Source organism: Rosa rugosa, chromosome 1, assembly GCF_958449725.1.
Source record: "Rosa rugosa chromosome 1, drRosRugo1.1, whole genome shotgun sequence".
NCBI classification, from domain to species: Eukaryota; Viridiplantae; Streptophyta; class Magnoliopsida; order Rosales; family Rosaceae; genus Rosa; species Rosa rugosa.
This window is the reverse complement of record NC_084820.1, coordinates 12,999,501-13,011,024: the sequence shown is the minus strand read 5'-3', so window position 1 is coordinate 13,011,024 and position 11,524 is coordinate 12,999,501. Positions and strand designations below refer to the sequence as shown.

Below are 11,524 nucleotides of genomic sequence, written 5' to 3'. Positions count from 1 at the left end.
TATATACAATGGTTGATAAAAGATGTTGTCTGATTGTTTTTAATCACCCAACAGTTATTACTTTTCTGTTGTGCAATTACCATTAATACAATGGTTGAAAAAGATGTCGTCTGATTGTTTTGATTCAGACAACAGTTTTTTAGTTGTCTATTGTGCCACTCTCTTTCAGACAATCTACTGATATTGATGTTGTGTGAGTTTTAGGGCTCAAATGGTTTGCGCGCCCTAGTTACACTAAACACTTGGCCAAAATTTTAATTTTCATTCTTTCCCTCCATTAGTTCGACAAAATTTTACTTTGATGTCGACTAACCCTAGAAACACAACACACTCTCTCTCTTTCTCGGCCGCGGCCGCACGCCCAATTCTTTGTTATCTCTCCCTTCCATTTCTCCCTGCCATCGCTGGAGACCACCATTTCTGGCCATCAATTCACGACACCGCCACCACCAATCGAACCAGCACCTCAATACGATCAAAACCCAAGCCCAGATGTTGCTGCACGCGACCCTCCAATCCACGATGCTGATGCTCCCTTACCTTCGTCGATTTTTGGCCGCCATCTCGCAACACCTCCACCACTGCTTTGATTCAGTAAGCTTTGAACTCTCCTTTTTGTCAAAATCGAAGCTTCAGTTCTAAAGATTATGAATTCCGATTTGCATTTTTTTCTGAATTTGGAGGTCATGTGGGTCTTCAATGGAAAAGTTTGAGTTTATGGGTTTTTGTTTTTCACTCTTCAATCCATCAATCGATCGGTTTCTTACTTTGAATACTTTCTGGGCTTTCAATTTTCAGTCTTCAATTCTTCAATCGCCTCAAACTCAAGTAGCAAAGCAGATGTCCTCAAAGCTCAAGCAGATTTCTGGATTCGATACTTCGATTCCAGTTTTTGATTTCAGATTCTTCAAGCTGGGTTCGATTTCGAATTTCTGGGTAACTTGCTTGGTTCGGCTTTCTTCGCTTGGTTCGGATTGCATGATTTGCATCCCATAGGACCATTATTTTAACAATTTAATTTGTCTCATTTGGTATTTCTTGTTAATTGAATCACTACTTCCTAAAACAAAGGAATGCATACAATTATCCCTGTTCTCTGTTCTCTCTTTGTCCGACACGGCCGCATTGGTAAGTCTGGGTTTCTGTTTTGATTCAATCAATCATTCAAGTATCTTGGTTTCTGAGTATTCAGTTTTCTGTCTTCAAGTCTTCAGATTTCTGGGTCTTTGGTTGTTTGAGTTGAAAACATTGGTGTTTGGTGATTGGGTTTTCAGGGATTTAGTTTGTGATTGTTGATTAGATTGATAGTTGGTATAATTTAAATAGTTTGACTATGATTTTGAAATGGGTTGGCATATTTTAATGGTATGTACCGATAGCAGGGTCTTAGTTTTTGTTACTCTCTCTCTCACTCTCAGAGATATACTGATTTGATAATGAGGTTTTTGTACTGGTGTTAATCTCACTGCCACCCCCTTATCATATCCATCACAATCTCTCTCTGTTTTGAGTATGCGTGAGAAAGTGTGCAAGTAGTCCTCTGTCTGTGAAGAAATTGAAAGAGTGGGAATAGAAAGTAGTTTCTGTGGGAGAAGAAGAGCCTCTGCTTGAATGACACATAGTTGGACTTTGCGGTTTCTGCGATTATTGGGAACATTTTCTCTGCGATCTTCACCTTCTTCTTTGCTTTGGGTGAGTTTTTATGGTCTCTCTGTCTCATTTTACTTTTCTGGGAAGCACTTATTCTCCTGGTTTGTTTTGTTCTGATTGTTCATTGTCTTTCTCTTTATCGAAGTTTTTGTCTTTCTTGGTTGATGGGTTAATGGATGTTATTCGTGGATCTGGTTCTGTTTTGATGACATGGGTTTTGTGATGAATTGGATTTGGGTTCTTGAATCATTGATATCTGCACCCAATATCAATTGGGTCTCCGTTGCTTTAGAAGAGGAATTCAATTTCATGCATTAGAATTTGCAGTTTCTCATAAAGAAATGAGCTCACTGCTGATTGTTGCTGTACTTTAAGTACTATCTGTGGCATTGCTATCTCTATTAGCAGTTTTTGTGCTTTTTGACATCCTTGGGTATTCAAGCAGTGTCTTATCTTTACTGCTCCTTGTCCTGGCCCTTTTCTATTAATATGAACTCTGTTTTGTCTTCATCTGTCACTTTTGCTGGCAAGAGTTATATTATCACCTCATGATGCCAATTGAGGAACATGTAGTGTTTTTTTTTTTTTTTTCAATATCAAATGTGACGAACTTATTTTCCTGAATTATTGTAACTTGGGAGGTTGCTTTGTAGATACATTCCCTGAATTTTCTGAACTTTACCATGCAGGTTGGAGGCTATGAGAATGGAAATTTTGTCATCTGGTCCAATCTTTTCATACGTGGTCAGTTATATTTTCATACTTTACATCCAATCTTTGTCGTCTGGTCCATAATTATTGAACTTAATGTAGGCAAACCTGAGGGCTTGGTCTTATTGCAGATATTATTTACCACTGCAATCTGATTCTCAAGTATTCAGAAGGAACTAACAGGACCTGGGTTCGTTTACTCTTTACATAGTCACCATAATTTTACTTTACTTGTAATTTTTATTTATGTTAAAGTAGCCTCTGATTGCTAACTAGTCTAGTCCATTCCTGTATTGCAGTATAATGCGCAGTTTAAAGTTTTTTGAACCATTACAGTACAAGTTTAATGTTTGTGAGGCAGTCTTATTGTGGGAGCAGGTGTGGATGTTTTTGGTGACAATATATCATCGCATTTCACATTATTGTCTTATTCAGTAAAAGAATACATGAATTAATGCAATGAAGCTAGGATCAAATGGTGGTGGAATTTAGTCCAACTACACAAATTGGGTAGACATAGTCCGAACATTGGGCGGGGGTAGTTTTAGAGACATTCTTTAGTACATACATGTTTGACATTTGTTATTTGTCAATTTATTTCACTATGGGATTGTAGTTGGTCAAACGAGTACCCATTTTTCTCTGTTGGGGGATCTTATTATATCATTAATTAAGGAAGCAATGTATACAGAATGAGCAGAACTAGAATGTTAGTAGCTTACAATGCATTTCAATTCTCAAAAGAATTCATCAGACCTATGATAATTGCTATACCATGGAGTAGTGGTTATCATTGCTCAATCTTCAGTTTGATAAATTCTCTGTCATCACTTAGTTTTTATATTAAACTTTCTTGTTGGGAAATAATGTTCTCAGCTGTGCCTTGTTTATGTAAAATTCCATTACAATGGGCTAGGAGAGCCAACCATGTTTATGGTCAAGTGAAATTGATGAAGTGCGTAATGAGCTCGCAAGTTATGTGTTGAAGAACATCCTCAAGCTGTAAAGTATGCAGTTGCTCATGCCCTAGAAGCTGTGAAGTGAAATAGGCTAGAAATGTGTTTTTGTGCTCCAAAGTGACAATTTAAAGTGCATTTCTTCACTTATTTTGCTAGTGGAGTAGTATAGATGTGCTTCATATTTTGGTGTTGGAGTAGTATAGTGCTCCTTTTTGGCAATATTGTCTAATACATTTCAGTACAATTATGTGGATTATAACAATATTAGATATATATTGGTATTACTATTCATTTGTATATAAGCCAGCTAAAAACTATTGTCCAATAATTAATCATCACAAAATGCCTAACAAAAACTGTTGTATGAGCCATCTAACTAAAATACTATAAGGACTAAAAGAACAAGAAAGGCATTGTCCAGCAAAACAACAAACAACAGTTTTTTGGAGAAATCTATAGTATCAGTAATGGATGGACAATGAGATTTGCAAGTACATATTGTCTGACTAAGCCTTCAGACAACAGCAAGCATATAAGCCTCTGTTGTCTGGCACAACCTTCAGACAACAGCAAGCATATAAGCCCCTGTTGTCTGGCACAGCATTCAGACAACAGCAAGCATATAGGCCCCTGTTGTCTGGCACAGAATTCAGACAACAGTAAGTATATAAGCCGCTGTTGTTCTTTGTGGTATTCAGACAACAGACTAGGTAGTAAATGCTGTTGTACTAAATTTTATCAGACGACAGTTTTTTGGTATTGTCTGATTCATGTATCAGACGGCATTGAGATAGACAACAGTAAACCTTATACTCAGACGACAGTGAAAAACTGTCGTCTGATTGAAAAATTGGTGTAGTGATGGCTTGAAGATTGATCTTAAGAGTGTGCCTGTTTGCTTGAGTAACTATAGCATCTGAAGGCTTGGGGCATACTTGAATAATTGTTTGTCATATGCCTTTTCCAGCTTTTTAGAATCTCCTTTGTAACTAGGTTATGGTCTTGCCTCAGGTTGGATCGGTATTCCATTGAAGATGAAACGTCAACTTCATTAGTTGACACAAGTTACAGCAGCAACTATCCGCCCCAGGCATATTGACATGAATGGGGGTTTATCATGGCATCTCAGCATGATTGGATGTTCTCTCCGTTTGACACCAAGAGGACTCTGCTTGTCTTTTGTGTATAGTTTAAATAGAAGTTTTGCTTCTTAATCAAAGTCACAGCTTCTGAACATTGTGAATTTGATAGGGAGGTTGCAATTGGAAGATGGAGTTTGCACGAGTCATAGCCTAGTTCCATGAGAGGAACATGAAAAGATGTAATTAATTTTTTTTTAATACCCAATTCTTGGCTCTTGGAGAAAATAAACCACTCTTGTACTAATATATATATATTTTTTTTGGTGTATACCAAAGGTTCACAAGAGGTGAGAGAGCAGGAAACTGAATATGGATTTTTCAAAAGAGAAGAAAACAAAAAAAACAAAAATGTTTTCTGATTAGGCTTGACTATTTTGCCTTTATGCTTGACTGTGTATTGGCAATGTTGTGACAGCAAAAGCACGATTTGGATGGTTTGAAGCAAGTATCATCCTTTCATGGAACAGAGCATGAATTTTTTTGTATGCATCATGGAGCATTGCTGTGAAATTGGGGAAGCCATGGTGAAATCACAGCATGTTTTTTTTTTTGAACTTCATTAAACAAAACCCCCAAGTTTGCATGATGCTTGAATATATGCTCTCTTATTCTTACTTTCACAGAAGAGGATGGCTTTAAAAAGCAAATGTGTTTGTAGTGATGAGAAGCTGTAAGAGGTAAATGATTTCTAGAATGTAAAAAAAAGTATTGTGAGTGATAGCAAACAAAGATTGAGATTTTTCCATGTTGCAGGTAAGGTTTACTAAAGGAGTAAGCTTTGTAAACAAGCTTGACAAGGGTGATCTGGTAAAGAATTGGGTTAGAATGTGTAGTGCATTGATGTTTGCAATGACTGGGAGGTGTGTGTTTGCAAAATCGTTTCCGTGGTTCTTGATCCCATGAACAGAGCCTCAGGGATAGATTGGGATCTACTGCTGTTAGAATATTGTAGCTTGAGATATGTTGCAGTGAGGAAGAATACACCAGCTAGACTCACAGCCTAGTCCCCAGTGAAGTCGCCAAAAATGTGAGGGCTATTTTGTGTTTTGAACCTTTGCAGCAGGGCCCTCTTGATTAAGCGAGACTAGGCCCGAAATTGATCAAAGGTTGAACCTGAGAACAACTTCGTTGTGACTAGCTGGATGGTAACAGCAGCTTTTTGGCTTGAAGATACCAGCAGCGATTGGCCCAGGTGATAACAGCAACAACTGGAATTAATTCAAACAGAACTTATAGGTGGATATGGTGTGGGAGCTAGATGCCTGGGAGTTTAGCAGAGAGAGAGAGTTCCAGCAATGGCATGATTTCTAGGCTTTGGGTTAAGGTTGATTGGGAAGAATTGATGGCTAGGAATTCAGAGATAGAGCTTGATCTCTTGCTTGATGTTTCTGGGTTGTTCTGGCCCTCCTTTCCAACAGCAGCAGACCAGCTTTTTATAGCGAAGGTGGAAGAAGAAGGTTGGTGACAATGGCTGAGGGTTTTTAGAGACCACTCTCAATTTTGGGAAGATAAATTGTGAAAGCTATGGAAATTTCTTTAAGCTAGGAGACTGAAGGGCAATGGCACAGGTTTAGGGGTGATCCTCCAGAATTTGTGCTGCTGTGATTTTTTGAAGATTTTAGTTCCTCAATTTCTGGTATTGAAACTTGTGATCACAGAGTTAGAGGGCTATTGGAAATTGAAACAGGGATTGCTGGGCATATGAATCAGAGAGTTTCTCCATGGATTCTGGGTTCTTGCCAAAAATGGTGAAGCACCAATCCCAGCAGCAACTTTGACAACACGCGTTTCTGGTTTGGGGAAGAAGATGGTTCAACAGTCTTTGGGCTAAAGGCTGGTGTAATGGACATTGGGTGAGAGAATGGCTTTGGTGGGCTTTAAGCTCTGCTAGGCCTCCTTTCATCTCTCTACTAGCCCATGTTAAGATTTTGGTCCATCAAGCATGAATTTTGGTTCCCAAGTCCAAAATTATCGATGGGCCTTATCGTAACAATGGGCCCCACATGATCCGTTACCTTCCACACCACATCCCGCCGTATAAGCCCCAAACGTAGCTTGGGCCTACGTGTATTGCGTGGTAATTAAGCGTGTCGGCTGCTTTGAAGAGGCACGTTAGTTGTTTGAGAATTTGGGCTTATTGTATCTCTTGCTAACTAGAAGGCTTCCTTTTGGCATGAAATGGGCTTGCTTGAAGACCCAACTAGGTTACGAGGTTGATGACTCACCTTCTTCACGTGTCAGTTATTAAATTTAAACTCGTGGAAATTTGGGTGTCAACAGGTATTAACATAAATTATATTATAAAAGGTATTAACATAAATTATATACAAAACAATTATAAAAGGTATTAACATAAATCACAGACATGCTCAAATTTCACAAATAATATATGACGCAATATATGCTACACTTAATAACAGTAATAATATATCATGCTCGAAATTTTACGAATAATAAAATGACATAATATAAAGGCATGCTTAGGAATAATTATATATATATTTTTTTTTTCTTTTTTCAAAAAGATGATCAAAGGATATCATTCATACCCCCATGGTGACTCGAACCCATGACTTCGTTATTAGGTAGTGGGTACTCTAACCACTGAGCTAACACCACTTCGTCAATTAAAAAAAATTGCATTGGTGGAATTGTCATGTGATTTTAAATGAAGAGGTCTCATAATCAAATCTCATCATTGTAGTTTTTTAATATTTTAAAAAACAAAATGAAATTTTGTATTTGTCACAGGTCGGCCCACAATATGTCGTGTTCGGGCCGTGCCGGGCCCATTACGGGCTCGGGCCGGGCCGGGCCAATGGGCCAATATTCCTAAGCCCAACCCGACCCGTTATTCTAACGTGCACGGGTCGTGCCGGGCCACTAACGGGCTTGGGCCGTGCCGGGCTGCTTTTAAGCGTGCCGGGCCCGTGCCGTGCTCGTGCTAAGCTGCCCGTTTGCCACCTCTACGTGTACCTTATACTCAGGGTCCTCCAGGTTGAGGATGGCTTGTACCTTGTCCGGGTTAGCTTTGATGCCTCGTTCACTGACGATATAACCCAGAAACTTGCTGGCGGTGACGCCAAAGAAACACTTTTCTGGATTGAGGTGCATACCATAAGCCAGGAGAATGGTTACTATGATCTTGAGGTTTGCCACATGTCCGCTGGCCTTTATGCTCTTGACCAGCATGTCGTCCACGTAGACCTCGATTATTTTTCCGAGATGTTCCGTGAACATGGCGTTCATCAGTCGTTGATAAGTTGCACCGGCGTTCTTCAGACCGAAAGGCATAACATTGTAGCAGTAGAGGCCCTTGTCGGTGGTGAAGATGGTGCACTCCTGGTCGTTGGGATGCATCTTGATCTGATTATAGCCAGAGAAAGCGTCCATCATGCTAAGGAGCTCATGTCCGGCGGTTGCATCAACCAGTTGATCAATGCGGGGTAGCGGGAAACTATCCTTTGGGCATGCCTTGTTGAGATTTTTGAAGTCGACACACATCCGCCACTTTCCGCTGGGCTTTTTGACCATAACCAAGTTGGAAATCCACTGGGGATAGATGACTTGGCGAATGAACCCAATACCCTGGAGCTTGGCAACCTCCTCTCCTATTGCCCGGTACTTTTCCTCATCAAAGGCCCTCCGCTTCTGTTTGATGGGATAAAAGGATGGTTTGATGGTCAACTTGTGTGTGATGATTTCAGGAGAGATACCTGGCATGTCTGCGTATGACCATGCAAAGACGGCAGCATTGTCACGTAGGAATTGAGTGAGTTCCGCCGCCACCTCTGGGTCTAGTTGGGCGCCTATGCGGACTGTCCGCTCAGGGTGCTCGTCCGAGATGCAGACAACCTTCAACGACGTTTCCGGGTTGACCGGCTCCTTCTTTACATACTTCTTCTCCTCATCTCTAGGATCCTCGAAGATATTTGGTGGCGGTGCCTGATTACCCACAGTCAGGATTTCATGGCGGCGCGTTGACCGCGCTATAGTCGTTGAATAGCATTCTCGTGCCAACTGCTGACTTCCCCTCACACAGCCCGTGCCGTTGGGTGTGGGGAACTTCATGAGAAGCATGTATCTGGCGATGATGCACTTGAGAATATCCATGGAGCCAACCAGGATATGTTTGTTAAACTATATTTATTAATTTAACAAACATATCCTGGAACACCAAGTAAATTACCCACACTATAAATTGAAATTAGTCAATCCACAAACATATTGAAGGGTTTAACTCGGACATAGGATACAACATATCTCATAATAATGACGCACTTGTCCCATGTCCGAGTGAACACAATTTCCTCAATATTGAACACAATTTGGAAACTTCAATAGTCTTGCATGTAAGTACAAACCAAAGCAAAGTTGAGATAAAGGTTGTTTTTTTTCAATCCCTCGTAGCACAATAATTGTTAAGCTAGAACGCTGTGCACAATTCACCCCTATGCAGTGAATTTTTACTTCAGGCGGACTCGGATTATTCTGGACGGAGGGTCTGAACGTCCGGGTTCGTGATTCTTCTCCTCGGTTTATCAATGTAGAAATTGGTGGTGGTCTAGGTGACCCAAAATGGAGATTGACGGGTTCGATCAGAAATGGTTGGTAAGATAAGTTCAACCATATGTGCATAGCGGGATACTTATTAGGGTTGAACATCTTAGTTATTTAGTGCCGTACTATTATTAAAGACAAAAATGGTTGAGAACTTAAATACAAGATAAGTTAAATAATACTTAACTTAATTGAGGATAATAAACATGCACCCATAAGTTATTTTAACCATTTGCCACCACCAATGGCCGCCATCCATAAGTTATAATAAAAAATTGGTGCATGAGTCAATATAATACAACCCAGGCCAACATATGTTGGTGCCACAATTGGAAAATAATTCATGAGCGGAATTATTTAACAATTCCGCTCAACAATAAGTATTTCTGATATGTTGTGCATGATTGAATTGGTGCATCTTGACCATCAATAAATGTACAATTATCATTTATGTTCCCTAGACCATTGGTGGTAACTTATAATACAATTATAAGTATTATGCCAAATGGTGCCATGATCAATGTTGCACCATTGATGTTCGAAAGTTATTATCCCATTCTATCAGAAATGGTTGAACAATGGTGCCATGTTCAACATATGGCACTAATATCATATGTTTATTACACAATCAACTCACTAATAAGTATCCCATGAGTTGATTTTCTCCAAATGCGACATGTTTGTGAAATTTATATATGTTGGTATCCTTGACTTGACAGTTCTCAATATGTGAAATAATAAATTACAGTGTATCTCTACAGTACGCTACTCTTGTAGGAATAAAACTCATATTGAATATTTGTGTACCCCCATGCTAGTGTTATAGTGTAAATTCTATTGATGGATTAAAGTTATTGTACTACATATATTGTTGCACGGGCTAATATCCATATATTTGGGTCAGCGGGATATGATTTTCTCAAAATGATGTGCAATAACTTTAATCCATCAATAGAATTTACTCTATAACACTAGCATGGGGGTACACAAATATTCCTTTCAACTTCATCTCTAACCTACTTTTCCGAGTGAGTGGAATTGTGTATCTCTACAGTACGCTACTCTCATGAGTTAATACATATTCCGCTCATGTTGAATTGTGTTAATAGTGCATTGTTTAGAAGAAAGAAGTTTGGAAAATTGAAACAAAGTGATCAAATTGTTGGAAAACTCATGTAGGGCTTTGAATCACACTAGAACAACGCATTTAAATATATTCACTCTTATCACAAAATCATTGGAAAATAATTCCGTGAGTTTGGAGATTATCCCGTAGTGTGATATGTAGAATATATATGCACATATTCTATATAGAAGTATGAGAACTTCCACACATATATAAACACACACACACATATTCTTTTATATATATATATAAAAGAATATGTGTGTGTGTGTTTATATATGTGTGGAAGTTCTCATACTTTTATATAGAATATATATATATATATATATGTGTGTGTGTGTGTGTGTGTGTGTATAACACATACATATATAATAGTTTACGGGCCGGGCCGGGCCGGATTTTTGCAGGCTTTTTGACGGGCCGGGCCAGACTTTTGGTCCTGCGGGCCGGCGGGCCTCCATCGGCCAACTTAATCCGCGGGCTTTTTGATGAGGCCTATAATATCAACACGATCAACGAACATCTCTTCCTTCACGCGCGGCAAGATTTTTTTTTTCCTCTGTTCCTTTTTTTTCTTGCCACGGGGCCCTTATCTCTATTCACCCCCTGTGCAACAACACAGCGACCACCCCATTAATTATCCATACCCATCTTTTCCTTTAGTAGGGGCCGAGAGGACAGAGCCAAACCACACCACCATAATTCCCAACTTTTCTCTTCTTGGCAACTACCACCACCACCACCCTTCCATTAATGTCACTCTCTTTTTCCTCATTTTCTCTCGGCCCCCCTAATTTCTTTTCACTCCATGCGCAACCACACAGCAACCACCCCATTAATTATCCATATCCATGTTTTCCCTTTAGGGGAGCCGAAAAGACAGACCTGTACCACACCACATTAATTTCCAATTTTCTCTCTTCTTCACAACTACAACCACCACCCATCCGTTAATGTCATTCTCTCCTTTTCCTCATTTCCACACCACCAAATCACATTAATTCCACAAAATTCAAAGAGAAAGTCCAAGCATCAAGAGCTTCATCACCATCAAATTTGGATAAAAGTGGAGAACCATAAAAGTGGAGAACCATAAATCAAGACTTGTCATAATTGCTCCATAACAAATTGTGACTTGTTCTTGTTACTGCTCTTCACTTTTTTCTCTTTTTAGTTTTGATGATGGGTAATGAGTAGTTTTATTGTTGGAGGCTAGGATTGTGTGCCCTAACCCAAACTTTATGTAAAAGATGTTTATTTTAATGTAATGATGCAATTCAATATGACAGATGCTCATATCAATGATTGTTGGGTTAAAATGCATGCCTAGGAGCCTAGTCAATTCTTGGGTGTGTAGTTTGAGCATGTCTAAGACG

At 39.4% G+C, this 11,524-nt stretch overlaps 1 long non-coding RNA gene across 1 annotated transcript; it reads left to right on the top strand.

Moving 5' to 3' along the window:
- Window positions 1–248: 248 nt before the first annotated feature.
- Window positions 249–2,691, top strand: LOC133718601 (uncharacterized). The gene is made up of 4 exons (XR_009850397.1): window positions 249–594; window positions 799–1,692; window positions 2,340–2,394; window positions 2,493–2,691. It is a non-coding gene; the product is annotated as an uncharacterized LOC133718601 (long non-coding RNA).
- Window positions 2,692–11,524: the final 8,833 nt, after the last annotated feature.